The following is a 26356-nucleotide window of genomic DNA, read 5'->3' as shown; positions in this document are numbered from 1 at the left end:
TATTTCTGTAAAAGTCTGAGGAAGCTACAGATGGCCAAAAAACGACCTGGTAGCCGAAACAATAATGTAACTTAACAGAAAGATACGGTAATAAAAAATAAAACGTATATATATATATATATATATATATATATATATATATATATATATAGAGAGAGAGAGAGAGAGAGAGAGAGAGAGAGAGAGAGAGAGAGAGAGAGGTTATATATTCGATATACATGAATGAGTTTTAACAAATACTTAGTTGCAAAGAGTATACGATATTTGCGGTGTCGCATGGGAGATTAAATTCAGTTTGGCACAATAGCAAATTCGCCATTGTCAAAAGTAATCAAGTGAAACAATTTTGTCATCGGTTCATCAGCATCCGAACAATGGTCACGGATATTACGACAAAAGTTCAGAGGAATACAATCAAAATATATTTCCTCTCGGAGTTAAGAAGATTGGATGTAGTAGATACGAGCGGAAAGTTCCAATTTTATCTCCACTCGGTCCATAATTCAATGGAAAATACATTGGACGACACATTCAGTGTGTTCGCTTCAGTGAGCGTCAATATTCGATCTCGTTGTTCTAATTTTGTATGGATATCGATTAGTTGAATGTTCGATCATCCACTTACGACATTATCGATGTAGCATTGATTTATCCTTGACCTAATTATTTGTAAACCCTTGTCCTCTTTTCTTCTCCTCGTCCTTTTTCTCTTCTTTCGATCCAGATTTACAGAGTTTTTATTATTACATTGTTACAACGAAACTTTGCGAGATTACAAACCACTGTGACGTCATATGCGTTGCAACGTCATGTTTTAGCACGTATAAAAATTTCGAGACCACAAGAATCTCACCTGCTGTGGAGTGGAGAGTGGATATATAGATATACTCGCAGGACACGGCGTTGCCTCATTTGTAAAATAACTAAAACATTGTTCTTCATTTTTGCAGATTTCGTATTTATTTTTAAGAGCCAATCATCTATTTATTATATTATATTATTTGTACCCAATATATGGAAGTGATTTCAAAAGTAAAAATGACTAGGGTGCCATCAACTAGAATCGAAACCAAATTACTTAGCACTCCAGCTTTAGTCGTTACCGTTTGAGCTATCATCAAACGAATAAGAAATAGTTAAAAAGGAACAGACTTTAATGTACAAATGTATATATTTGTGTATGCGTACAAGATCATTTTAAGTCCGCTTACGCCTACCAAGTTTCAATATTTCCAATGTTTTGGCTTCGATTCTGATTGATGGCAACCAAGTCATTTTTGTTTTACTTTTGAAATCGCTACAATATATTGGGTACAATATAATAATCAACGGAGAATTGGTACACTGATCCACCTTTTTGGACATGTCCATTGCGAACACATTGAAAAGTAAATATAGATATTTTTACATAGAAAAAGATAATGTAGATATATTTACATCGAAATTGCAAGTTTATAAGTCCAAAACTCATTAAGGGATAGATAAACATGCAATTTTAATATTTTACTCTATACATCAATTTTCTTTTAGAGAATATTGTTAAAAAAAATTTACAGGTTTTGTTTGTGTGTATCACAACATAAGAAAGCATCAAATGGAACTCCATTTAACACAAAACAAACTTTAAGCATTTAAGGTTTGGATATCATCGACAAAAGACTACATTGAATGTTCATGTTCAAAAAGTTTTATTTTTATTTGTCGTAATCTTTTAAAATCGTACAAAATTAACCGTTACAATAAACGGAGAAAAGAAAAAAGAATGTTCGTAAAGTGTACTTATTCCTTGTTCCGTTTTGTTGGTTTAGTAGCGGTCATAAAGCGGAGTGTTTGCTGGCTTCGACATCGAAAGCGGGCCGACTTTTCGCCTGACTGCACCTGTATGTTGTCCTCTTGGTGTCTGTTTTCTTCTCTCTCGTTTACAAAAATGCTGGGCTTTTATCTCTTTCTAATCGGCTTCCACAAACACATTGGCTGTTATATTTATTTCTATCGTGCTCCGCTCTCATTGGTTAATTAATTTTTATTATTTTTCTCTTTTTGACCGAATGCGTAGTGACGCGTTTGCACACTTTGTCTGTGACAGCCGATGGGTAAACATTCGGTTAGGAAATTAACTATACTGATGATATGATGATCTCTGGTCTGGTTTGCTTTTCGTTCATTTTCCTCGAATCATTTGAAATATGCAGCTAATCTAAAAGTTGATATGGTTGTAGATTGGGGTACAGAAAGACTTGTTTCGTTTAATTCTGCTAAGACTCGACTTGTGTTTTTCACTCGTAGGTGTGTACGTTTTTCTTCCTAAGATTCTTTTGGATGACTCTGCTTTTGTAGAAAAATCGACTTTAAAACTCGTTGGACTTTATTTCTCCTCAAATCTTTCTTGGAATCCATATATAAAATCTTTTGTTCTTTCTGTTTCTCGTAAAGTAGGTTCTCTTTATCGTTCTATACACTTGCTTACGCGCTTTCTCTACAAATCTACTACAAACTCATGTATGGAGTATTGTTGTCATGTTTAGGAGAGTGCATCCATGTTCCATTTGAGGGTTCTTAATATGATGCAGAAACGTATCTGCAATTTGATTGGTCCCACACATGAACACATGCCACTGAGAGCATGGGTTGTACAGCGGCGTATCTCCGATCTTACTCATTGAAGATTGTGTCACTTTCAGACATGCTAGAAGGGTCATATTGCTCTTGGGTTTTTCAGACAATACACTAACAAGTAGATAGCTTGCCACAATAAAAGAAAATCGGTTCTATCAAACGGAAACGGAATCATGTCATCTTTTGTATGGCGACAATCTTATCGTAACACCCTGTATTCAGTAATAAGGGCAATATGCATATATATAAAGAGAGGAAGAAATAGATAATAAATAGATATAGGATTTCAGCCAGACGATTACTTACGAGAATGAAACAAGGAAGTTTATGTGTATATATTTTCATGACTTACTACCTAACTCTCGTTGTGTATTGATGAGCTCTGCTGAAGTAAGGCAACCATTCGCCCATGTATTGAGTATTGCTGTCATATTTGGGCTGGTGCATCGGCTACTAGTCTCTCGCTCCTTGACAAGGTTCAAAGGATAATCGCAAATCTGATAAACCCTGAACTGGCATCTAAGCTTCAGCCTCTGTCCCATCGACGAAACGTTGCATCCCTCTGCCTGTTCTACAAGTATTTTAATGGTGAATGCTCTAACGAACTGCAATCACTTGTGCCCCCACGACGTGAACACCCTCGACAGACCAGACAGGCTGTAAAATCCCACTCCCACACTGTAGAGATCCCTAGATGTAAAAGATCTTTCTACTCCAGTAGTTTCTTCCCCAGAACCGCTAGACTTTGGAATTCCATTCCAGGTCCCTGCTTCCCCAACTGTACTGACGTGCAGAAGTTCAAGTGCAACGTGAACAAACATCTTGCTGCCCAAATCCCTACATAGTGCCCCAGTAGTTGTTGCTCCTGATAGTAGCCCCCTACACCAAAGTGGCAATGTGCCTTGTTTGGGGTGAAAATGTAATAAAAAATAAATAAATAAAAATAACATATATATATATATATATATATATATATATATATATATATATATATATTGATCTTTTTTATACCAATAATCTCAAATTACCGCCACTTTTTCTCAGCACTCATTCGTCAAAAACATCTCTATTAAATACTTTCCTTTTTTTCACCATTTATAATGAAATCTTCTGATAAGCAACAAACTTTTCCCACACACCGACAGACACACACAGCTTTACTATTGATGCTCGACTCGAATACTTGATTTATTTTTTCACTTGTATCTCAGAAAAAAAGAATCGATGCTTAATTAAAACATATAAGTATACAATTCATTCCTTTGCATTGATCAGGCCTTAAAATTAAAACTTATGGCTGTCAGTAAGCTTTTCACATATGCCTGCCATTGGCAGACATATATACCTGAATATATCCAGGCACACTTCTTGTTGTAGACATATGCATCCACACATTGGCATTGATCACACCGAAAACAATGAACGATATTTCTCATTGAAAGGAATTTAGCACAAAATATTTTCGTATTCGCTTTAAAGTTTATATGTGAATATTAAAATGATTATAAAATATACGATATATCTAAAAAAATAAAATGTATTGCAGACAGAATGTATGACAAATGTGTACATGTGATATGTTTGAATGTATGTAAAATGTTTGCGTTGTTAGTATTTGATTTTTGTATTCCCTATTTTTCATGTGTTTAAATAACATTGCGATTGAATATTTCTGCAAGAATTTATACCGACATGAAGCTCCTCATTTGGTGATCCTTCCTCAATCGGTGAGAAAATCAATACTTTAACGTGTTAGAAGCAGCAGCGACAGCGAATGCTGTTTTTACATATTGCCATTAGATTAGATCATGCAATTTTTCTCTCTTTCCTTTTCTTGATGACTTTATAACGTAAAAGCTTCTGTCAGTAAGCTTTTCACACGTACTTGACACTGACGCACACATATACAGCTGAGTATATCCAAGCACACTTATGCCTTGCTATATACAGCTGCACGCAGACTTCCAATGCATCCACATTTTACAATTCATTGCACCACAAAAATAATCAAAAACGTTATCGTTGCAAGAAATTTGCCATATTTTATGGAAATCGCTCCAGACAAGGCATGAAGCCATTTGATGTAAGGTGCTTAAAATAGTACATCAATGTCAAAAATTTGCCAATAATAAGTCTTAGATGGAATAGATTCTGACCTAGAAAACAGCAATTCTTCCCTCTTTGTCAGAAACATCACTCATGGAATGTGAGAACCAAAGGACAAAATAAAGAAATAACCATTGTGCGGCTCCTGAAAGTAAGCTCAATATGAACTTTCTGCTCTCTTAAAATTATAACGTTAGGGGTTAGTTAATAAGAAACTTTTGCTGAGACCATAAACAGGAATAAATGTCCGCTTATATTTTCTTCGTTTTTCATAATTTTCCATTCCATTCCCTTTTTGTTTAACTAAAAAACCGATGCGTTCCGCTAATCGAGACGTTTTGAAATATAATAAACTAGCGAGGAGTATCCGGCGTTGCCCGGGTGTTTGGAGGTGTGTGTGGAAACTCCGGGGGGGGGGGGTTTAAAATAAAAAGAAATGTTTTGGTAGGTAAGTGTGAGGATCGAACCCGAACCCTTGAGGCAAAGTTGTAAATTAAAGTGCAAAAAAAAAAAACGTGCGACGTTAACCATTGCGCCACTGCGAGATGCTAACGGAAACACGTTTGAATTTATTTAATTACTTGAATTAGCAGGGGCACGTTTTAATGACTTAATGTGGTCAACTTTTGACTGCGGGGTAGCATTTCATTTAGTGCGGGAATGTTTCCCCCCCCCCCAAGACGTTGGGGGTAGGGGGAAACATTATAGGAAAAGGCCTAACCTACATGCGGCGAGCGAAAACTGTTGAATATTTATTTTCCCGAAGTCGAGCAAATTAAATAGACAGGCGAGCTCTGTTGTTAACTGTGAGATATTACGATTTACATGTGATATAAAAAGTTTTAAAAAGTTGTGAACCGACTGACCGCTTTTCTGAAAAAAAGCATTTCTTGGACATACAGAAAAAGCGAACATACATTTTCGCTTTTATATATATAGATTAATTAGAACTGTTTGTCAATATTAACTCCTTGTCACATCCCCGTAGTGGTGCATCTTTGTGCTTGTTTTGTAAGTACTTTTACAGAATGTGCTCCGATGAACCTACTGCATGTGTACCGCTTACGTGTAAAGAACCCCGAATCACTACTAGCAAAACTCCATAAGTTTATTGTTTGGGTCTTTGGACGTCGTAAAATTGTCTACTCTAATAGCTATTTTCTTCAAATCATCTCCCTTTGGAATTCTCTTCTTGGTCTATGTTTCACCGACCACACCAACATGCATAAATTTGAATGTAGTGTGAACAAATATTTTTGCTAATCAACTCTTAACCAGGCGGGCTAACTATAAATCTGGTTTCTATCACAGTAGCTCCTTATGCTTTAGTGACAATATGCCTACTTAGGCGCAAACAGAGGTAAAATAATTATATATGTTTGAATAAATATACATATAAGGAGATACCCGGTCGTAAAATGCGCTAAAATATGGTATTCTAATTCATACAGATTTCGTATCTATTATTATTACTAGCAGACCTACCCAGTGTTGCTCGGGACCGTATAAAAAAAGTGTTGACTTTGAACATATCTGTTATTCTTAGGAGAGAGGAATTCAAATGCCTATTATCATTTACTATCTCGAGCAAAAGAATATTTTACCTAACCTAGGACGTGAATTACACAAATTAAGCATAAAATAATTTTGACTTCCCTAGGACATGTAATTAATAGCAGGAATATTAAATAATTTTAACTGTCTTAGAACGGGTACTGTACAACACATATTTTAAATAATTTTACTAACCCTCTGATGGGTAATGTAAATATATATGAAACAATCTAACATACTCTCAACTGGTAGTGTACAACATATATGAACGAATTTCTCTTTCCTCCAAGACCATCCAAATTGTAAGAAAAAAAATTCACTATTAAAAGATGGATCATTAGAAGTTCCAAATAAATACATACATGCATTGTCTTGGTTAGTGATTAGGTAACGCTTGCTTCACCATAAAATTCGTCATAACTCTGTTTCTTTTCCCACCACAACCACCACTGACACTATAATTTTAAGTGAAATTATATAATTTCTAGAATAGGACTCAGCAGATTTTCCAAATAGGTATGTAAATATTATTTCAACACGGTCCGTATTCCGTATGTCAGTTTCTTATTTAATAAATTGCTAGGTGAAAGTACAGAATAGTTTAAAAGATAGCTTCCCTCGCCCCATATTAAGAATGGCTTTCTAAATAATAACGGTCTGTATTCCGTATGCAATTTTTTAATTTATCAAATTGTTAGGTGAAAGTACAGAATAGGTAAAAACATACCGTACCTATATTAAGAATGGCTTTCTAAATAATAATGTTATTATTTCAGCATTTACTCCCCCTTGTCTTAAAAATGTATATGAAATAAATTAAATATGAGATCGTAAAGTTCTTCAACCATTTCCGGGACTGATTCCATATCACCCCACTTTTCTTAAAAATAGATATGAAATAAAGAAACTTCGAGATCATAAACAGTCTCACCATTTCCGGGACTGACTTCATATTACCCCATCTCTTATAAGTAGATATGAAATAAAGTAATTTTAAGATCGTAAACTGTTTCAGCAATATCCCAGACTATCACCATATCCCCCTCTCCCGCTACTCACTATTAAAAATATATGTGAAATAAAGCCGTTTTCAGGCCTGGCTCCGTATCCTCCATTCCTTTAAATATATATATATATATATATATGAAATAAAGTATTTTGAGATCTTAAACTGCTTCAGCCATTTCCGGAACTTACTCCATATTCCTCTCCCCCACTCTTAAAATATATTCTGTGTTAGTTATTGTGTATTTTTAAGGAGGAGATAATGTCTGGTACGATACTATATTACGCTTACTTGGCCTTTTTGCTAAGATCAAAGTGTAGTATCTTTCCGACAGATACTGCAAAGCTATGACTAGCAAAGACCATATGTGGGGGTAACCCCACATATCTGACCTTGGTCACTGAAGGGGCAACCCTTCATACGAACAGTTTCTCATCCAGCTCCCACTTCCCACCTCTCTGGAGCTGGATCCCCTCTTTCCCTCCCCCTTCCCCCTGTCTCCACATTAAAAAACGGCCTCCTGCCTAATTTGCTCAGTGGGGAAGCAAATAAATAAAAAGATCAAAGTGTAGTATCTGTTCTGATGCAAAATTTCAGCGACCTAATCTTCGTTCCATAAACAGAAAAAGTGGCGGTAATGGTTGAGAGAATGAACAGACACTAATTCACCATACCCCACCCTCACCTAAAAAAGAAGGTTTGGTAAGCCCTGGCGGCCTCCAGAGTACTTTTAATAGCAAAATAATGGTGCTGGTTCCACCCATCACCATCATCAACACTGTGGTTTTAAGACAAAGGACATCACTTCCGGAAAATGACTCTGCAGTTTTTCGAGATACATGGTTTCATTATAAACTGTTTGTATTTTTTATATGGGTACTACACGGCAGAAGCACCTGATTTAAAATTCATGCTACTCAAAAATAAATATTTTAAAGTGCAAATAGTGATTAGGCAACATTTGCTTTACTATAGATTAATCAAGAAATTAGATTGAGAAACGGTTACTTAACTAATACTAAAAAAACAATAGAGTTAATACATGCTGGCTTTTTTTTTTTCAGCAGTCTAGCATCCTCATCTCTCCATTTGTTTTTAAAGAGAAGATAATGACTGATAGAAAACTACTTGGTTATTTGGTTTTTCACTTTTTTGTTCCTGGAGAAGTTCTTCATGACTGAGACAATTACTTTAAATTGTTAGGAGAAAGTAAATAGTAAAAAAACATAAAAACATACCCTATCCTCCCCATATAAAGAATGGCTTTCTAAATAACACTGTTATTATTTCAGCACGGTCCGTAATCCGTATGTTATTTTCCACTCCCTTCGTCTTCAAAATATATATGAAATAAAGTAAATATGAAATCGTAAAAAAAAAAGATATGTAGGTTTGTCTTCATATTTACAAATTCAAAACCCGAGTAAAATTTACGTATTATTTCATTTTTTTATCAATATAAAGTCATAAAAAATTAGTGGTGTCATCAGTTAAAATTTAAATCAAAATATCTAGCGTTCTAGCCTAGTGGGTTTTTTTCTGTATTAAGTGTGCGCATGCGCAGTAGTACAAAAATGTCCGCTTGTGGTTAATATACATTTTACATGTAAATTTGCCGATGTCTGTACGTGTTATTCATGCATGTAAACAAAGAATTTACTCCCTATAGACCATCCTTGGTGCATGAATATTATTTTCTGAGAATTTCAGTGTTATGTGACTAATAGTTTAAAAGTTTACCTGTTAGATATTTACACACACACACATACGCCTACTGTTTTGTTTATATAGAAGAAGAAGAAGAAGAAGAAGAAGAAGAAGAAGAAGAAGAAGAAGAAGAAGATTATAAGTATTATCATGTCAATTTCTTATTGATTATTATATTTATCCCAATATATAGTAGTTATTTTAAATGTTTAAAAAATGACTTGGATGTCATCAGGGAGAATCGAAACCAGAACATACAGCTATCCAGACTTATTCGCTACGAGCTGTGCTAAGTCCGAATGCATATAAAAATCTTTAACAACTAACGTAGTTTAATGTATAAATGTATATTTGCGCATACGTTGATAATACACGTTTAGTCACCTTACTCCTGCCAAATTCAATTTTCTTTAAATGTTTACGATTTAGCGTCTATTTTTACCAACTGAAAAAGAAAGAACTTGAATTTATTCCATAGGTCCAAATCTCTCATATATCACTTTTCAAGGATGTAGACCAAGACTTAACAGATTAGTTTAGTAGAGACTATTCCCCTAACAGACAGAAAGGGTCACTTTTTAGATATACACTAGCCCGGCGTTGACGGGTGATAAATTTTGCTTAAATATGATATTTGATTCATGCAGATTTCGTATTGTTATTATTTAAAAAACAGTTCTCTATTGATTATTATATTGTACCCAAAATATATTAATGATTTCAAAAGTTTGAAAAAAAAATATTTCTGTGTTAGAATCGAAACCAAAACATTTAGTGACCCAACCTTAATTGTTACCGTTTGACCTATGTACTCTGCTGATAAGAAAGTTTTAAAATGAAGCGACTTCAAGCTATGAATTGATATTTGCACATGTGCAGAAGTAATTGGTGTAGTCGACTTACTCTTGTAAAGGTCAACTGTTTCTCTTCAATTTTTACCTTTTAGCATCTAATCTTACAGGCTCAAAATCCAACCTTAATCATTCCACAGGTCCAAATCTCTTATACGTAAAGTTTTAAGTCTGTAGAGGAATTTGGTGGAGATACACATACCGTCAAAGTCACTTTATATATATATATATATATATATATATATATATATATATATATATATATATATATAAACGATCACACATATATATATATATATATATATATATATATATATATATATGTATATATATGTGTGTGCATGTGTGTGTGTACACATAGGTATATTCATATATATATATAAAAAAAAAGGAGGGAAAAGATCTACCTTAAACCACTAACCTAGTTCTAAAACAGATCCTTTGTTCGATAAAATGCATGCCCATTGGCTGATAGGAGGGGGCGCGGTGGATACTAGAAAGCTGATTGGCTAACTAGAAATCCTCAACATATATAAAAACAAGAAGCAACCACAAAATTCGCGCATAAGCCTGACGAATCCTACAGTGGATGAAATGCAGAATATTCAGTGTAGCTTAGTCGCCATATATATTTTATAAATTACTATATATATATATATATATATATAAACAATTTTCACAAAATCAAGACAATAAAAATAAAAAATTATAGCATCATATTATGTATTTTCATATTCGTTAAAACTGTTTTGTGACCATTCAAACAATTTCAAACATTATGTAATTAAAAACTTTTCCAAAATAGCCACTCTTCAGACAGCAAAATACACTACCTATACATATATGAAAATACTTCTAATCTCGAAAAGAGCAAGCAGTTGGACATACCTCCACCGAATACTTCTATGTTTTTCTGGAATGGCATAATGTTTAAAATTGTTCGAATGATATCATGTTTTTATTTTTATTCTTTTGATTTTGTGAAAATATCATTTGGATGTTCGATTATAAAAACTGATAACCATGAAGCGTAATAATTAATAATCAATTAATTTTGACTTTAATTTTTTATTGGTATATGAACATTACTGAATTTTAATATATTTTTCAGTATATTGAAATGCTTTAGTTAAAAAATATTAATAAGGGATATATGTGTGTGTGTGTGTGTGTGTGTGTGTGTGTGTGTGTGTGTGTGTGTGTGTGTGTGTGTGTGTGTGTGTGTGTGTGTGTGTTATTTGTTTTTGTTTTTGTGATACGCTTTGAATGAATTCAATTATTTACGAAAGTGCATTTTTACCTAAATGCGAGTTGGGAACAATTTTGTACTCCACATAGGGAGGTGCATATATATTCTTTTTTTTTTTAATATAATTATCCACTGACACGTGTTTCGTCGTCTACGACTCATCAGATTGGCTGAATCTCGCTAGATAGAATTGGGCTTAATATCAAAATAAAACAAATCAAAAGTCAAGTCATATATTTATTCATGCCTTTTAGTTCGATTGTTGGTTTTGTAAAAGAAAATTATTGTATTTGTTTTGGACTTTGCAGAACATGATTGAGTTTCGCAAAGAGGAGGAAAAAACACTAACTTCAATCTTTGGTGATTGATTTTCGGTAAGAAAGCCAGTATCTTCAATCAACTTGATCAATGTCTAAATCCACAGTTTCCTTATCTTAATGTTTTACATGTTGTATAAAAAGTTGCGGTTTTGTTCATCCATAAAAATAGCAGAGGCGTGCAGTGATCTATTTCGAAAATAGATTTCAGTATGCAAAGCGAAAGAAATGACACGGCACTGTTAACAGATTCGTTAATGAACAAACTGCATTTCTCCTGTCTCCCTGAGGATCATTTCGCAATGTGCTTAATGAACAAATAAGGTTAATAAGATAAAAAAAAAAAAACAGGACACAAAGAACAAAAATCACATTCGCTAATTAGAAAATGAAGCGATAATATTGTTTCACATAGAACGTTGTATTATAAATATATTACATTTAGAAGTATATTAAATATGGATTACAATCGGATTTATTCAACTTTTCTTTACTTAATTATGAAAGAAATATCATTATAAGAAAAAGCATTCATTAAATAAAATATTTCAAAACTATAAATAATTAAGATTCAGCATCTGTCAGTCAATATTCGTAACTATACTTTTACTATAATATTAATCCTGATGCTACCAGTTCTTCACCCCAAAAAGTGCACTAAACATTGGTGCTATTTTTCCTTTTCTCTTTGCAAAACTCATTTTCTGCAGTCAAAAATAAAAACAAAAACAATAAGACAACTACTTCACCCAAACAAGACGGATGATGAGGGGAGAGGGTACTGTCATGATTTCTCGATCGCCTATGACTAGCACAAATTGTCCACGAATCCACCCTATGCCTGACTACGACAGACAATATGCAAGTTTCCTTGACTTTTTTCTTACAACTTGCCCAGAAATGCGCCCATCCTCCACTCAGTTGTCTTGGTTAAGATAAAAAAATGTAATAAACTCTTGGCTGTACCTCTCTATCGATACTATTGATTGGGATAACTTCCGAACATTTTATATCATATATATATACCTCTGTACTCCATGTGCAAAGAGAACGTGTCCTTTGTAGTATCTGATCTGACTGCATGGTTAATTGTCGGTATAGAATCTAAATACAGATTCCATGAACAAAGCTTCTTTCTCAGAATTGCTCGCTCATAGAATACTGTTCTGCTGGTCTGCCTCCCGGTTGAATACAACACAAATCCAATGTTAACAAGTTCTTGTGTAGCCGTCTCCATAAATAATCAAATTCTACCTAATTTTCACCATTAACGTTTACTTCACTACCGCTTTACATTCATTAACCCTTATCCTCGAGTGTCTTCGAGCCGTAATAAATGGTGGCTACACGGTAAAAATATACTAATAATACAAAAGATATAAAGAATTTAAAGAATACAGACTTCTTTTCCAAAATCATTAGATTCGACGTTAAATAATTTTAAAAGGGTGGATATGCCATAAAACAACAAAACCAAATATTATGAATAAATATTTGAAGACAGAAATAACTTCAAGCATAACTGTTTTCTTTTTAAAATTACTTCTTATAAGACAAAAAATTATTATAAGCTCGATTACCCCACATACAAGAACTTTATATATGAGGAACTCAAATCCTATAAAATTGCCCCATCCAAATCATTAGCTAGTATAAATTTTTATGCTAAAATTTACTGAAATCGATGAACATTCATAATTATTCTAAAGTTTTGACCACAGGCACTCCAAGATTTACTCTCAAAGATCACAAACCAAATTTCTAACAACCCCTATATTATACTAATTTTCCTTTAATGGTTTTATTGTATTCTTAGGTCTAGCTTTGGTAATTAAAACATCTTAGACAGAATTGTAAGTAAAACATTCTTAGATAGAATTAATCCTTCCATAAAGAAAAAAATGAGTCTCCCTCTCCGCCAGTGCTCTGACTTAGTAATCAATTGATTCCTAACCTTAAAGAAAAACAGAGAACGAGCTTTATAAAGTTTGACATTAATAACTACTACCAGTCAATATCCCCAATCCTCTTAAAGAAATACCTAATATTAGCAATCTATTGATTTAAATTAATCCTGCTAGCTAAGTGCTGTTTGATACATTTTATAAACATTGGACAAGAAAGGACACACCTTATAATTTCGATATACATATAGGTTTTCAGACTGTCTACGTAACAGATGTAGTAGGCTTATATAGGGTGACACAAAAAAAACGGACCCAACTCTAATTAGGCCCCGTTTCTTAGTGTTTTGTCTGAATGAAATGAAACTTTGGTCATAACTAGTTTATTATATTCAATACATCACATCAGAACATTAGAGTCTTTGGCCTTTTTTTCTCCGTTGACTGTAAAATGCTCGGAAAAAACAATTGAATGTCCTGTTTTTTTTTCGGGGGGGGGGGGTCACCCTGTATGTATTAAAGGAACTAAAGCTTGAATTTAAGTTTATCCCAAGAGAACAATTAAACTTCTTTTAATGTACTACCGCACTATAATTTAATGTTCAATCTATTTTACTATTACAGACTAATATATTATCTTAAGTACTTATTTCATGGAGGGGAATAAGTATAGTATCTTTTGTTGTAATCGCAGCATTTTCCCAAGAATTACCTCTTTCTTTTGGGTGGAGAAAGGGTAGTGTAGTATCTGATCTGTTATTATTCGACAACTCTTGCAGTAATTACATCCCCTATTTTGATGGGGGGTAACGTAGTATGTTTTGTTGTTGTCATAAAACCACCCTCCCAGGCATTACCTCCGAAAATATGCGACAAAAAAGACTATATATATATATATATATATATATATATATATATATATATATATATATATATATATATATAAGTGAACGTGTCTGTGTGTACATTTCCCTACGCAATAACTCTGTCAATTTTAAGTCTACAGACTCGAAATTTGATATATAGGGTACTGAGATTTGGAAAAATCTATGTGATTGGTTTTCGACCAGAAATTTGGCTGTTAAGGGGTTAAAGTTCAACGATTTGACCTTTCAGAAGTCTACCAAACTCCTTAGACAATTTTGGGTCTAAACACTTGAAATTTTAGATATAGGTTCCTTGGACATGGATCTAACTTAATAACTTGATTTGAGCCCAAAACAGTAAATGTTAAGGGGGAGGTCATAATAGGGGTCAAAGTTTTAAAAAATTGACCGTTTTTTTGTTTTCTTTTGTTTGCTCAGCATACACCTCCAAACACCTGGGCAACGCCGGGTACCCATGCTAGTATATTATATCTTTTACACCTACATATATATATATATATATTATATAAAGCTGAATGTGTGTGTGTGTGTGTGCATGTGTGTGTGTGGTCACGAATAGGCTCCTATATGGTTAACTATTTTAAAAAACTGATTAAATATAATGATAGAAGAGGTATCGAGACACAGGAATGGGTATGTTTGATCTGGCAGAACGGTGGTTCATTAAAATTGTGGGGTCTGCGTTTGCGCCTGGTCCATAAAGTATGGAAATAAAAAATTTAAAAATTAAAAAAAACGTTTACAAGGGTTTTTGATACAGATGTACATAATAATACTTTGATAAGTATGTTTTAACTTAAATAGGGATGGTATAATAAAATTGTGGGGTCTGTGTTCGTGCCTGGCTTCCATAGAATGGAAATAGGTACAAACTTTAATAAAGACGTTTCATATCTATCTGCGTAAGTATACTTTGATAATTATGTTTCAGTTTGAAGAAATATGGTATAATAAAATTATGGGGTGTTCGTTCGCTCCTGACCTCCATAGAATGGAAATATATCACAAAGTTTAACAAGGTTTTTTAATATAGATCCACAAAATATTGTGATAAGTGTTTCAGTGTGAACAGGTATGGTATAATAAATGATGGGGTTTATCTATTTTATTTTTACTTTCATCATATTTTGCTTTGGTTTTGATACCCCGGAATTCGAAGCTATATCTTTACAACCCTTCCTTTTCATAACCTATCATACCTTAATAAATCAGAGTCCATTTTCTGTAGGCTGTTTTTGAACTCAGTGAACAACAGGTACTTTTTCTAGTATGTATATATATATATATATATATATATATATATATATATATATATATATATATATATATAATATTCTACCTATAAACTATATATATTATATTCTTTAAACCAATAAACTATATATCTATATAACTATAAAAGTGAACGTGTCTCTGTATCTGTCTTTCTGTGTGTCTGTGTGTATACATTTCCCTACGCAATAGCTCTGTCAACTTTAATCTACAGACTCGAAATTTAATATACACTGAGTTTTAGGAAAATCGATGTGATCGGTTTTCGACCAGAAATTTGGCTGTTAAGGGGTTAAAGTTCAACGATTTGACCTTTCGGAAGTCTACCTAACTCCTCGGACAATTTTGGGTCTAAACACTTGAAATTTTAGATATAGGTTCCTTGTTCATGGATCTAACTTAATAACTTGATTTAAGACCAAAACAATAAATGTTCAGGGATCGTAATAGGCGTCAAAGTTTAAAAAATTAACTACTTTTTTCTTTTTTCTTTTCTTTTTTTTTTTGGCTTAACGTACAACCCTAACCCTAACACCTCCAAATACCCGAGCAACGCCGGGCTAGTATATTATATTCTTTAAACATATATATATACACACACAGAGACAGAAAGATACACAGACAGACAGATACACAGACACGGTCACTTATATATATATACATTTTCCAACGCAATAACTCTGTCAATTTTCAGTCTACGGATCCGAAATTTGATATACCAGGTACTGAGATTTGGAAAAATCGTTGTAACCAGCTTACGGCCAGAAATTTGAAAATTAAGGGGTCAAAGTTCAACGATTTGACCTTTCAGAAGTCTACCAAACTCCTTAGACAATTTTGGGTCTAAACACTTGAAATTTTAGATATAGGTTTCTTGGACATGGATCTAACTTAATAACTTTATATGAGCCCAAAAGAATAAATATGAAGGGGTTATAATAGGGGTCAAAGTGTTATATGATAAGGGCTGCCCCCTTTTCATGTAAGTATAAAAATAGAGAGATTTAGTTAAAATGAAAATGAAATAGAATAGACGAAATTCGAAACTCGTAAATTAGGTTTAGAAATAGATTACGAGAGAGAATTAGAAAATGGAATGTAAAACAAACCATTGTTTAGCTTAGAGATAAAATAGTTTCAAGAAAAAAATGTGCATCGTCAATTCAGTTATGAAAAATTCAATTGAGGAATGCAACTATACAAGATAATTTAATAAACATGTTTTTAACATATTGGAAAAATAGGTTACTGGGAATATAGGTTAAAATTCCTTTTGTAAACAAAGGAAAAAGTTTTGGACACGCATGTCCAGAACACGTGAAAGAAGACACATGTTTTAACATGTGTATGACGTCATGGAAAATGGGAAGTTCTAGATATAGTTAGAAACTTGAGAGAAACTGGGGAAGAAACTGGGGGAGAGTCAGGGAGAGTCTGAGGACGACAGACGACAGTCCAGACATGGACATTCGAACGTCTAGAAGCGAGACGGTCTCTTTTGAAACTTAGAATGAAGCTTTGAATTCTTGATGAGAAAACCACGACCAGTCAGGAGAAGAAATAAACCCATCATGTGTTTTTATAAACGTCGTCTTTGTGTTGTAATTCTACCAAAAGGTAAAGTGAAAATTGTTATTATATGTCTTGTATATCATGTGGTTTAGAATGTCTTGACATACACATCTCATATCTACAATGTGAACTCTACATCTCATATCTACACTTCTAAGTATGAACATTTTTTATAAATATGAATCTCGTAATAACACGAACAATCTCTCTTACAACATCTCTCTCTCAACAACATCACTTTTAATAAGACTCTCTCTAAGACAGCAACGACAAACTCTAATAAGTCTCTAAGAACCTCTCTTAATAAGACTCCTTAATATAACAAAAGTTTAAAAAAATTGACCTTTTTTTTTCTCAAAATACACCTCCAAACATCCGGGCAATGCCAGGCTGAAATGCTAGTATATCTATAAAAGTGAACGTGTCTGTGTGTGTGTGTGTGTGTGTGTCTGTCTGTCTATGTGTGTGTGTGTACATTTCCCCACGCAATAACTTTGTCAATTTTAAGTCTACAGACTCGAAATTTGATATACATGATACTGAAATTTGGGAAAATCTATGTGATAGGTTTTTGATCAGAAATTTGGCTGTTAAATGGTTAAAGTTCAAGAGTTTGAGAACTCTACCAAACTCCTTAGACAATTTTGGGTCTAAACACTTGAAATTTTAGATATAGGTTGCTTGGACATGGATCATTAATTTCATTTGAGCCCAAAACAATAAATGTTAAGGGGTCATAATAGGGGTCAATTTTTTTAATTTGATCTCTGCGGTCTTTACCAAATTACTCAGAAAATTTCTGGTCTAAACATTTGAAATTTTATATAAATGGTATTCAGAGATAAGGCAAGCTTTTTAATCGGTTTGGGTCGAAAATTTGACTTACAAATATATAAATGTATTTATGTCTGTTGCATGTCTGCCTAAAACTTTCGACAGAGGCGACAGATTTTCACAAGATTATTATCGTTTTGAAGCTCGACCCTTCAGATGACAAATATGGAAAAATTGGCTAAAAATATTAATTTCTTCGCCCTCAACTGGGCACTTTTCTACAGGAAGGGGTCGCTTTTTTCATCGATATTTTCGAAAGTCATCTCCGCTTTTCGATCGTCTAGCCTTAATTTAAACCTACGTCACTTCTGGTTTGGCGGTGGTTGTAACAGCAAAGACGTCACGTTTTTCCCGTTCTTTTCCTCCTTCACGGTACGGGTTCGAGCCTGCCTTCCTACTACCACTTTTTATTTTCTTTTTTTTGCTCAACACACACCTCCAAACACCTGGGCTACGGCGGGCACTCATGCTAGTGTATATATATATATATATATATATATATATATATATATATATATATATATATATCCTAGTTACTTCAGTAAAGAGAATGTGTAGAGGCTGAGCGTAACCCAAATATACATCCTGTTTTGGTGCTAACTTATGTTTCAAAGTAGGTTAGTTTTAGAACTCCCTGCGTATCAGGTAACATGGCGAAATTCAATGGTGCATCTTTGCTTCTGAAGCACGTCCGTGAGAGGTGTTTCTTTCTTAGTCTCACACACTTAATATATACAGTAGAAGGATGAAACTTTCAGGTCATGAATGCATATGTTCAGTTATTATATTAATGCAATTTCTAATGGCATCTGATCTATTCGGGCGGATTTAAAAAACTGGGAGGCATTACTCTTTATGACATAATTCCTTATTGCATTTCGTCTGCTTATTATACAACAGAAGGCAGAGGCAAAGAATGGTGGATGAGACATGTCAACGCGTATAAAGGTGTAAACGGCTTTCGTTTTTGTCTTATAATTAAAAACGTAGCCTATTCTTTTTTTTTTTTTACACAGTGATCACCACTTATCAAGGCCCGGAAGCCACTCAGGGATAAGGGTTATTGCAAGTACATTACGTTAGTGTGGAGATTTGATGAAGTGTTTACTTAAGGGGGCGGTTCATTAGGAATTTGTTAACATTGGACTTGAAGACATCCAAGTTGTAGTCCGGAGGGAAGCAGGCAGACGGAACAAAGTCCAACAGGCGTGCAGTTCTAAGAAAGAAGCTTTGTTCATGGAATCCGCGTTTTGATTTAGGCACAGATATAGAGTGGGGGAAATTTTTCACAGTGGATTCAGCTAGATGGGTGTTTTTCGTGAAAGATTGGCGAGGGGGGGCCAGAGATTGGAGTTCAGACGAGCACCTGCCATGGAAATAACGATAAAACAAAGATAGGCTCGCAACGTCTCTTCTGTGGGAGAGAGGTTGCAGGGTAAAGAAAAGGGCATCCCCCACTAAGCCACAAAGTCTTTTTTGTACTCTGTCAAGGCAGGATAGGCTTTTTTTAGCAGCTCCTGCCCAGATATGGCAACAGTATTCCATCCTTGGACGTACTTGGCTTTAATAAACATAAATAAGCAGGTATGGTATAGAACAAGGAATTAGAAAGGTATATATTTCGCTATCTCTGGTTTGACCAGATTGTGCATAAGAATGAACATTCGCATGTGCCTTATTAATTCCGTGTTGGTTCATAAAAAATTGGAAGTGGATATTTTGTTAGTGACAACATAGCTAGATTGGTTGGTTGTTTTTGTTTTACGGCATACCAACCCTTTCCAGGCTGTTTAATGCCAAATCCAGTGATTTTGAAGAAAAATATTTTAATAGAATATATTTGTTTCTGTTTTTTTTTGTTTTTTTTTTCAAGTTAGTTTTTATTTAACCCATAGTTGGGACCCTAACAGGAACTACCACTCTGGGTCAGAGTGGACCTGGGAGCAATGGCAATGAAGGGGTGGCTCCACGCTCGCCAAAGCCTGCAAGCTGGGATCTCACTATCGAATATAGTTTAAGCTCATATCCAGGATCAACATCGCTAGAATATTGTCATACACAGCCAACCGCTCTTTCCATTGATTTGGGGTTTTTTCAATACAGCCACCATTCCCCCTTTTTTTAGATGTATTGCCATCACCACGGCTGAGAAACTTCATCTACTTCCTACACAGTAATCCTCCAGAAAATCAGAGATAGGCTAATAAATTTTACATCCTGCCCAAGTGTGATGTACACCTATGCAAGGTAAGAATGCATACTCGCTTACTTGAATACATAAAGCACCTGGTATTCCCAAATTGTCACCCAGTTACTACTGACGCAGCTCAGCGTCGCTTAACTTCGGTAATCTAACGAGAACTGATAGGTCAATGTGATTATATATAGTATAAAAATGTATAAATTTTATTTTCATTATATTAAATAATCCCTACTTTTTAGAAAACGCTTGAAAATAAATGGTTAACGTTTGCTTTAAAACGAGGAATTTAATAAAAAGAAAAGGATTTGATTTTACAGATAGGAATAATACGACTTCCAGTCGAGAAGAAATACTTTAGAATGTCTTATATGTGAATTTTGCTTTATCTTACTTTAGTAAGTCCTCAGAAATTAATTGTTCCCTTTCTGTATAAGATGCTTAAATATCCGTCTGTTCAATGAAAGATCTTCAGACGTTCGATTTGCAAAGAAGTGAACATTAATCTCCACAATTGACCAGTATAGCATATCTTCTTTTTTTTTTTTTTTTTTTTTTGTCTCTTGGACTTACCGGATTACAGGTAAAGAATCCATCTAGTCTGATTGTGCATTCAGATAAGTGCAATTAATAGATGTAACATTATTATGAGAGGGTGTATCATTCATCATATGAGCCTGGTGTGGTCCTGTTGAAGAGATCTTATTTGGGTTTTGAATACAATGAAAGTTTAAATATTTGGTCAGGGTCTATTTGTAGAGTAATTATTCTCATGTCGGTTTGTACTGACAAATCCTTATTCAGAGAGACCGAAGACACTGGAAAATAGTCACTAGTAATTAATTTACCCCCCCCCCCTTCCAACAAAAAAAATCGAGTTTCGATTTTTGAAAAACGTAAATTACTTGAAATAATGACTACTCGGCTCACTTGTACAGGGAGTGTGTTAAAGTTTGAAATTTTTTAATTTGAAATTCTGTTTGGATTCTCATGTTCGATAGAAAGATGCCCGCGTACGACAATATAAACTGAAAGAAAGTCGGACGTTACATCGACCGAAACGTTGTGAAAATAGTAACCCAAATAATCAATCCTATGCATGATACAAGTTGTTTCATGAAATCTGCCTGAAAGATATTTCTTTTGAAGTGTTTTCGACTAAACTGTTGTTATGAAGCATACTTTTTCGAGCGGAAGTGGATTTGACCAACCAATTGACATTTCTATTCCATCAAACCTTCTTCCAACTGATTAGACTTTATCTCTTTTAATCGCAGGTCGAATACCGAAGGCAATATTTTCCGCGCGGATTAACAACCAGTCGCAAATCGGATAAACGGCCAGCAATTATCGGCTGACATCAAATCGAAATGCCGATTCTCAACGAATGAGAGCGTCGGGTAAATAGACCGAATTGTTGGGATGCCCGTTAGTAAACCCAGCATCAATTTATCAACTAACAATTCGCATCCCGTTAATCAGTGTTCAATTGTAATTGATTGCAGTTTGTCGTGTTAGTCTGAATTGTTGCAGTTGCCATTTTGAAGTCGTGCCGAAGCCATTACGAACAGGAATGGACATTTCTTTATTCTTCTTGATGAAAGCCGGGCGTTAATTACATTCTATAGACTTCGAAACTACAAAATTTGCCATGGATTATGAGCTGTGATCTCAAGGTTAAATATGTTCATATTATTTGAATTTTTCAGGCTATTAGTCTCATCTTGGGTGTTATTTTCACAACGGGCTACAGTTCTCTTAACGTTTTATTAGGTGTGCCATTACTCTCTCCGCACCCTGTTTCACTGGCACCCTGTTTCATTTTGTAAGTCTGAAATGCAGAAATTTAAATGTGGCGGGAAAAGCACCTCGTTGCACAATTCCTCACTTAGGCTGCCTCTTTTGCTCCACAGTAGTCCGTTACGTCTAAGCGAATTCAAGTAAAAATAAGCCGAACATGCGGGGTCCCCTTTCACGGGTGAAAACTTTATTTTCACCATGAATATTGTTTGGACAATTTTTTTTTTTTAACTCCAATGCGTACTTATTGAGAAAAGTGCAAATAAATAAACAGATGAACGGTTTGGGAGCAATTTTATTACTGTGATGGCCTCTAAGAGAGCAGCCAGAGTTATCCCAGAAAATCCGTTCTTGCAAAAATTTACTTTCGGCATGACTTATGTTTGTGCAAAATTTCCAAACAATCCCAGGCATTGGTTATTGAAAGAAAACGAACACAAAACGGAAGAACATGAGTGAATTACTAGGTTCAACCCCTTCTTTGTCGGGGAACCAATAACAGAACATGACAGATTATTTAATTTTGTCTAGCCAAAAATTGATGATCTAAGGGACAGAAAAGAATTGGGTCGTGTTATTATGCAAAATCTATTTAATTTCTTTAATATATAACTTTTAGTCTGTTAGTTACCTTCACATTTTCAGCTGCTTACGTTCTTGAAAAAAATAAAATTCTACAGTTCTCTTTCACTGCTTTAGGGTATACAGTTACATATGGTCATACGAAATTAAAATAATATTTATATACTTTAAATAATTACATATTGTAACAGTATATAACGTTATTTTAAATCAAAAACTATTTGCAATATTGATATAAGCGGCTTCAGTGCGTAATAAGTAGGGCTAGGACAACAGCATATTCTTTTCATTGTTTTGACTCTCGAGTGTGTATCCGTTCATATCTTATATGCTTTCATAAAGAGTGATGTGGTTTTCGGTTGATTAACTGAGTCTAATTGTGTCGAGAATGAAAACAATGAAAAGAATACGCTGTTGTCATAGCCCTAGTAATAACCTTGTTATCACACTCATTATTACTAATTATTAAACAAATAAAATCCCGTCCATTTTTTTCACATTTAAAATTGGATATTTTTAAATAACCAATACAAAAAAAAGTTTTTCATTAATAGAGTCACAAATATTTTTTACCGCATATGTGAGTACAATTCGAGTTTATTTTTACCACATATATAATTCGTTAGTCTTATCTGAATGCTAAAAATCTATATCATAGTAATAGTTAGAGTGTGTATATATATTTGTTGATATGTAAATGTTTACTGTATTGCTAACGACTATCGGGTTCAACAACACAGAAAAATTTTGTAAGTCTGTTTTTTTTAATGAATACAAGTTCAAAATATGTTGCGTTTTTTAAATCTCAGACATGCGCCGATATACGCTTTTTCTTTATATTTTAGGACACTGTAGGATAAGTTTAAAATTTACCCGTGCCATTAAAAGTACGTTCACCATTCTATCATTCACTGACAACATGAATTGGAGCAAATATTTTGAGGTCATTACCAAGACTGCTGCAAATGAGATGCCTTTCTCTAAAGTGCTAGAAAATTACTCATATTGGAGAGTATTTTATTATCTATATAAAGCTACGATTTATCCAGAAATGAGTGTAGTTGGTACATTAGGATCTGGTGCATCTATCACTCTTATACAGATAAAGAATTGCATCGGCAGTAAGATACGTATGGGAGCGGTACAATGATTACACCATTCTTTAAGTGATTTTGCCAACAGATTTGATGTATGTGTTCTACTACAGATCAGAAGTGAAAGTCAGTCCAAGAAGCTTGTTAAAATATGGTGCTTCCTCAGACGAGAGTCATTCATTTTAATTGGAGTCAGATGAAGGTCAGAGCGATTATGATGATAAGAGATAATCTGGATTTTAGATGCACTAAAATTAACCAGCCACCTTTTTCCCCCATTGCACCAGGTGCTTAAAATCAAAAGGGAGGGAATGTGACAGTTTTCATTGAAATGAGTAAAAACTAAACAAAACACGATTTTTCAGCATTTCGAAATAGTAATTTGTTTACAAATTATACTTTACTGAGTTAATTAATTGGGATGAATTTCGTTTTCTTTCAAAGCAATCCACCTATTATCTTTCGGAACATTTTAGATTTATGGAACCGTGATTCAATGCGTATATCTTAGCTACTTAATTTACTCACATAAAATTAATATACGAAAGTATAAATTCATGCGTAAACTTTAAGTATTTACTTCAAAAGTGCTTAATACGTCGGTAGAGCTAGTTAGTAATTTATAAAATATAAATGGCGATTAAACTACACTGAATATTCGGCGTTTCATCCACTCTAGAACTCCTCAGGCTTAGGCGCATAAGCCTGAGGAGTCCTAGAGTGGATGAAACGCCAAAAATTCAGTGTAGCTTAATCGCCATATATATTTTATAAATTACTATATTTAATTTTTACAAAGTTTTTCAAAGACAAATGTTATATTATACTCATAGATACTCAAAATGTCGTCCGTGCACTTCACTGCATCATCTTAACCTAGAAATCCAAGCTCGTGTAGCGTTTTGAAGGGTAACTTGTGGAATATCATTCCACGCTCTTGACAAGTACGTTTTCAAATCATCAATAGTGTATATCACGTCGACAGTTCTGCGTCTCTGTTAATAACAAGCTCCAAGCACAGTAATCCATGACATTTAAGTCTGGGCGTTTTGAGGGGCAATCTTCCGGTGCAATGAAATCAGGAGTAGATTGCCGAAGAAACGTAATTGAAGGCCTTGCGGTGTGAACCTTGGCACCATCCTGCTGTCATGTCCATGTTTGGTTGTTCATTACATTTCGTATATCGCTAAAAATCTTTGGACATATCTCCCCACAATAAACTTGCTGGTTTACTGTTTTTTTTCTTCTTGACTGATATCATCCTTCAAGAAATCGAAGCTTCGTTTTGCCATACCATGAAACAGCAACATAACAAAGAACAGATGGCCGCATATTGTCATTTTCCACGAGCAAATCTTCCTCAAGTATGTCAGTTTCTACATGCACTTCTCGGTAAATGCCATCATTTTGTCTGTTCAAAGGCGGTTGCAAAGAGAATATTGCTTCGTTCAAAACCATACGCTTCTCCAAGCAAACTCTTGTTCAAAACGAGCAATCAGAGCAAGCGACTTTTTCCCCGCATTTCCTGATATCACTCATTAAGAGGTTACATTTTATTCGACGGTAGCATTTCAGTTCACTTTCTTTGAGAATTTCAAACACTGATGTTTTCGATATATTGAGATGTCGAGCGATTTCTCGTTAACTCAAATAACGTCTCTCTATTGCACCGCGTTGTACATGTGAAACCGTCAAATCCTTCACCGTGGCACGTGCTCCATCCAAAATTTGTTTCTTTGGTCCCGTTCCTTTTTTGGCGAGTACCAGCTGCTTCAGGACCTCCTCGTTTCAAAGTTGCAAGAAAATTATCAAACTGATGCTTTGTAATCGTTGAAAAAAAAAATTCGGTAATAAGGCCAGACACTTTTTCCGTCCCCATGTCAGATTTTTACTTTTGAAAAGAATTATCACCTGACTTTGAAAATCTGAAAGCTGTTTCCTGCTGCTCCCGTCCATGGTGTGGGTATCCAAATCTAAATCGAAGAAATAAATAAGCAATATGTAATGAAATCAATATACAAATTGCACACCCATTCGACAACAAAAGAAAACAATTAAAAAATAACAATCACGCATTTTATTCATTATCTAATCTGATCTTCAAATTTCCTGCTTTTCTAGCGACCACCCTGTATATATATGAGAATAATGGAAATAGTATTCCGACAAAATAGAGAAATAAAAAGAAACAAACCAAGATATGTGTTCATCAACGTTTTGTATTTATTTCATCCAGAGGAAGTCTCGAAATTTTGTTTGTTTCATTTCTCTCGCTCTCTCTCTCTCTCTCTCTCTCATATATATATATATATATATATATATATATATATATATATATATATATATATATATATATATATATATATATTTCTTTTCAAGGGAAATAAGGTAAAAAAAACGATATATATATATATATATATATATATATATATATATATATATAATTTGTATTCGTAGTATTAGTCGTACTGTAAATTAAACCTTATTAATCCTAAACTGTCACTTAGAACTGTATATTACGTCATATTTATCCATTCGTTTAATATTACATTTTCCCAAAAATTCGTAAACACTTGCGAAATATAAAATTTTCATGCAATTTTTAATTGTTTTTGCGTTTATATTGTTATAGTGATCAATGTCTTTCTATTTCGAATGGTAATTGATAAAATTGAGCTGCGAGTTTTAATTCGTTACTGCTGTAAGTAAGGTCTTTCAACCAGGAAAGCCGCAGAAGAGCTTTGTGCTGCTGAAGATGAAGAAACAGTTGCATATGCGGCGATCTCAAAGTGGTACAAGCGTTTC

This window comes from Euprymna scolopes, chromosome 5, assembly GCF_053919585.1.
Source record: "Euprymna scolopes isolate OS-2025 chromosome 5, ASM5391958v1, whole genome shotgun sequence".
In the NCBI taxonomy this organism is placed as follows: Eukaryota; Metazoa; Mollusca; class Cephalopoda; order Sepiida; family Sepiolidae; genus Euprymna; species Euprymna scolopes.
Note: the sequence above shows the minus strand (reverse complement) of the source record.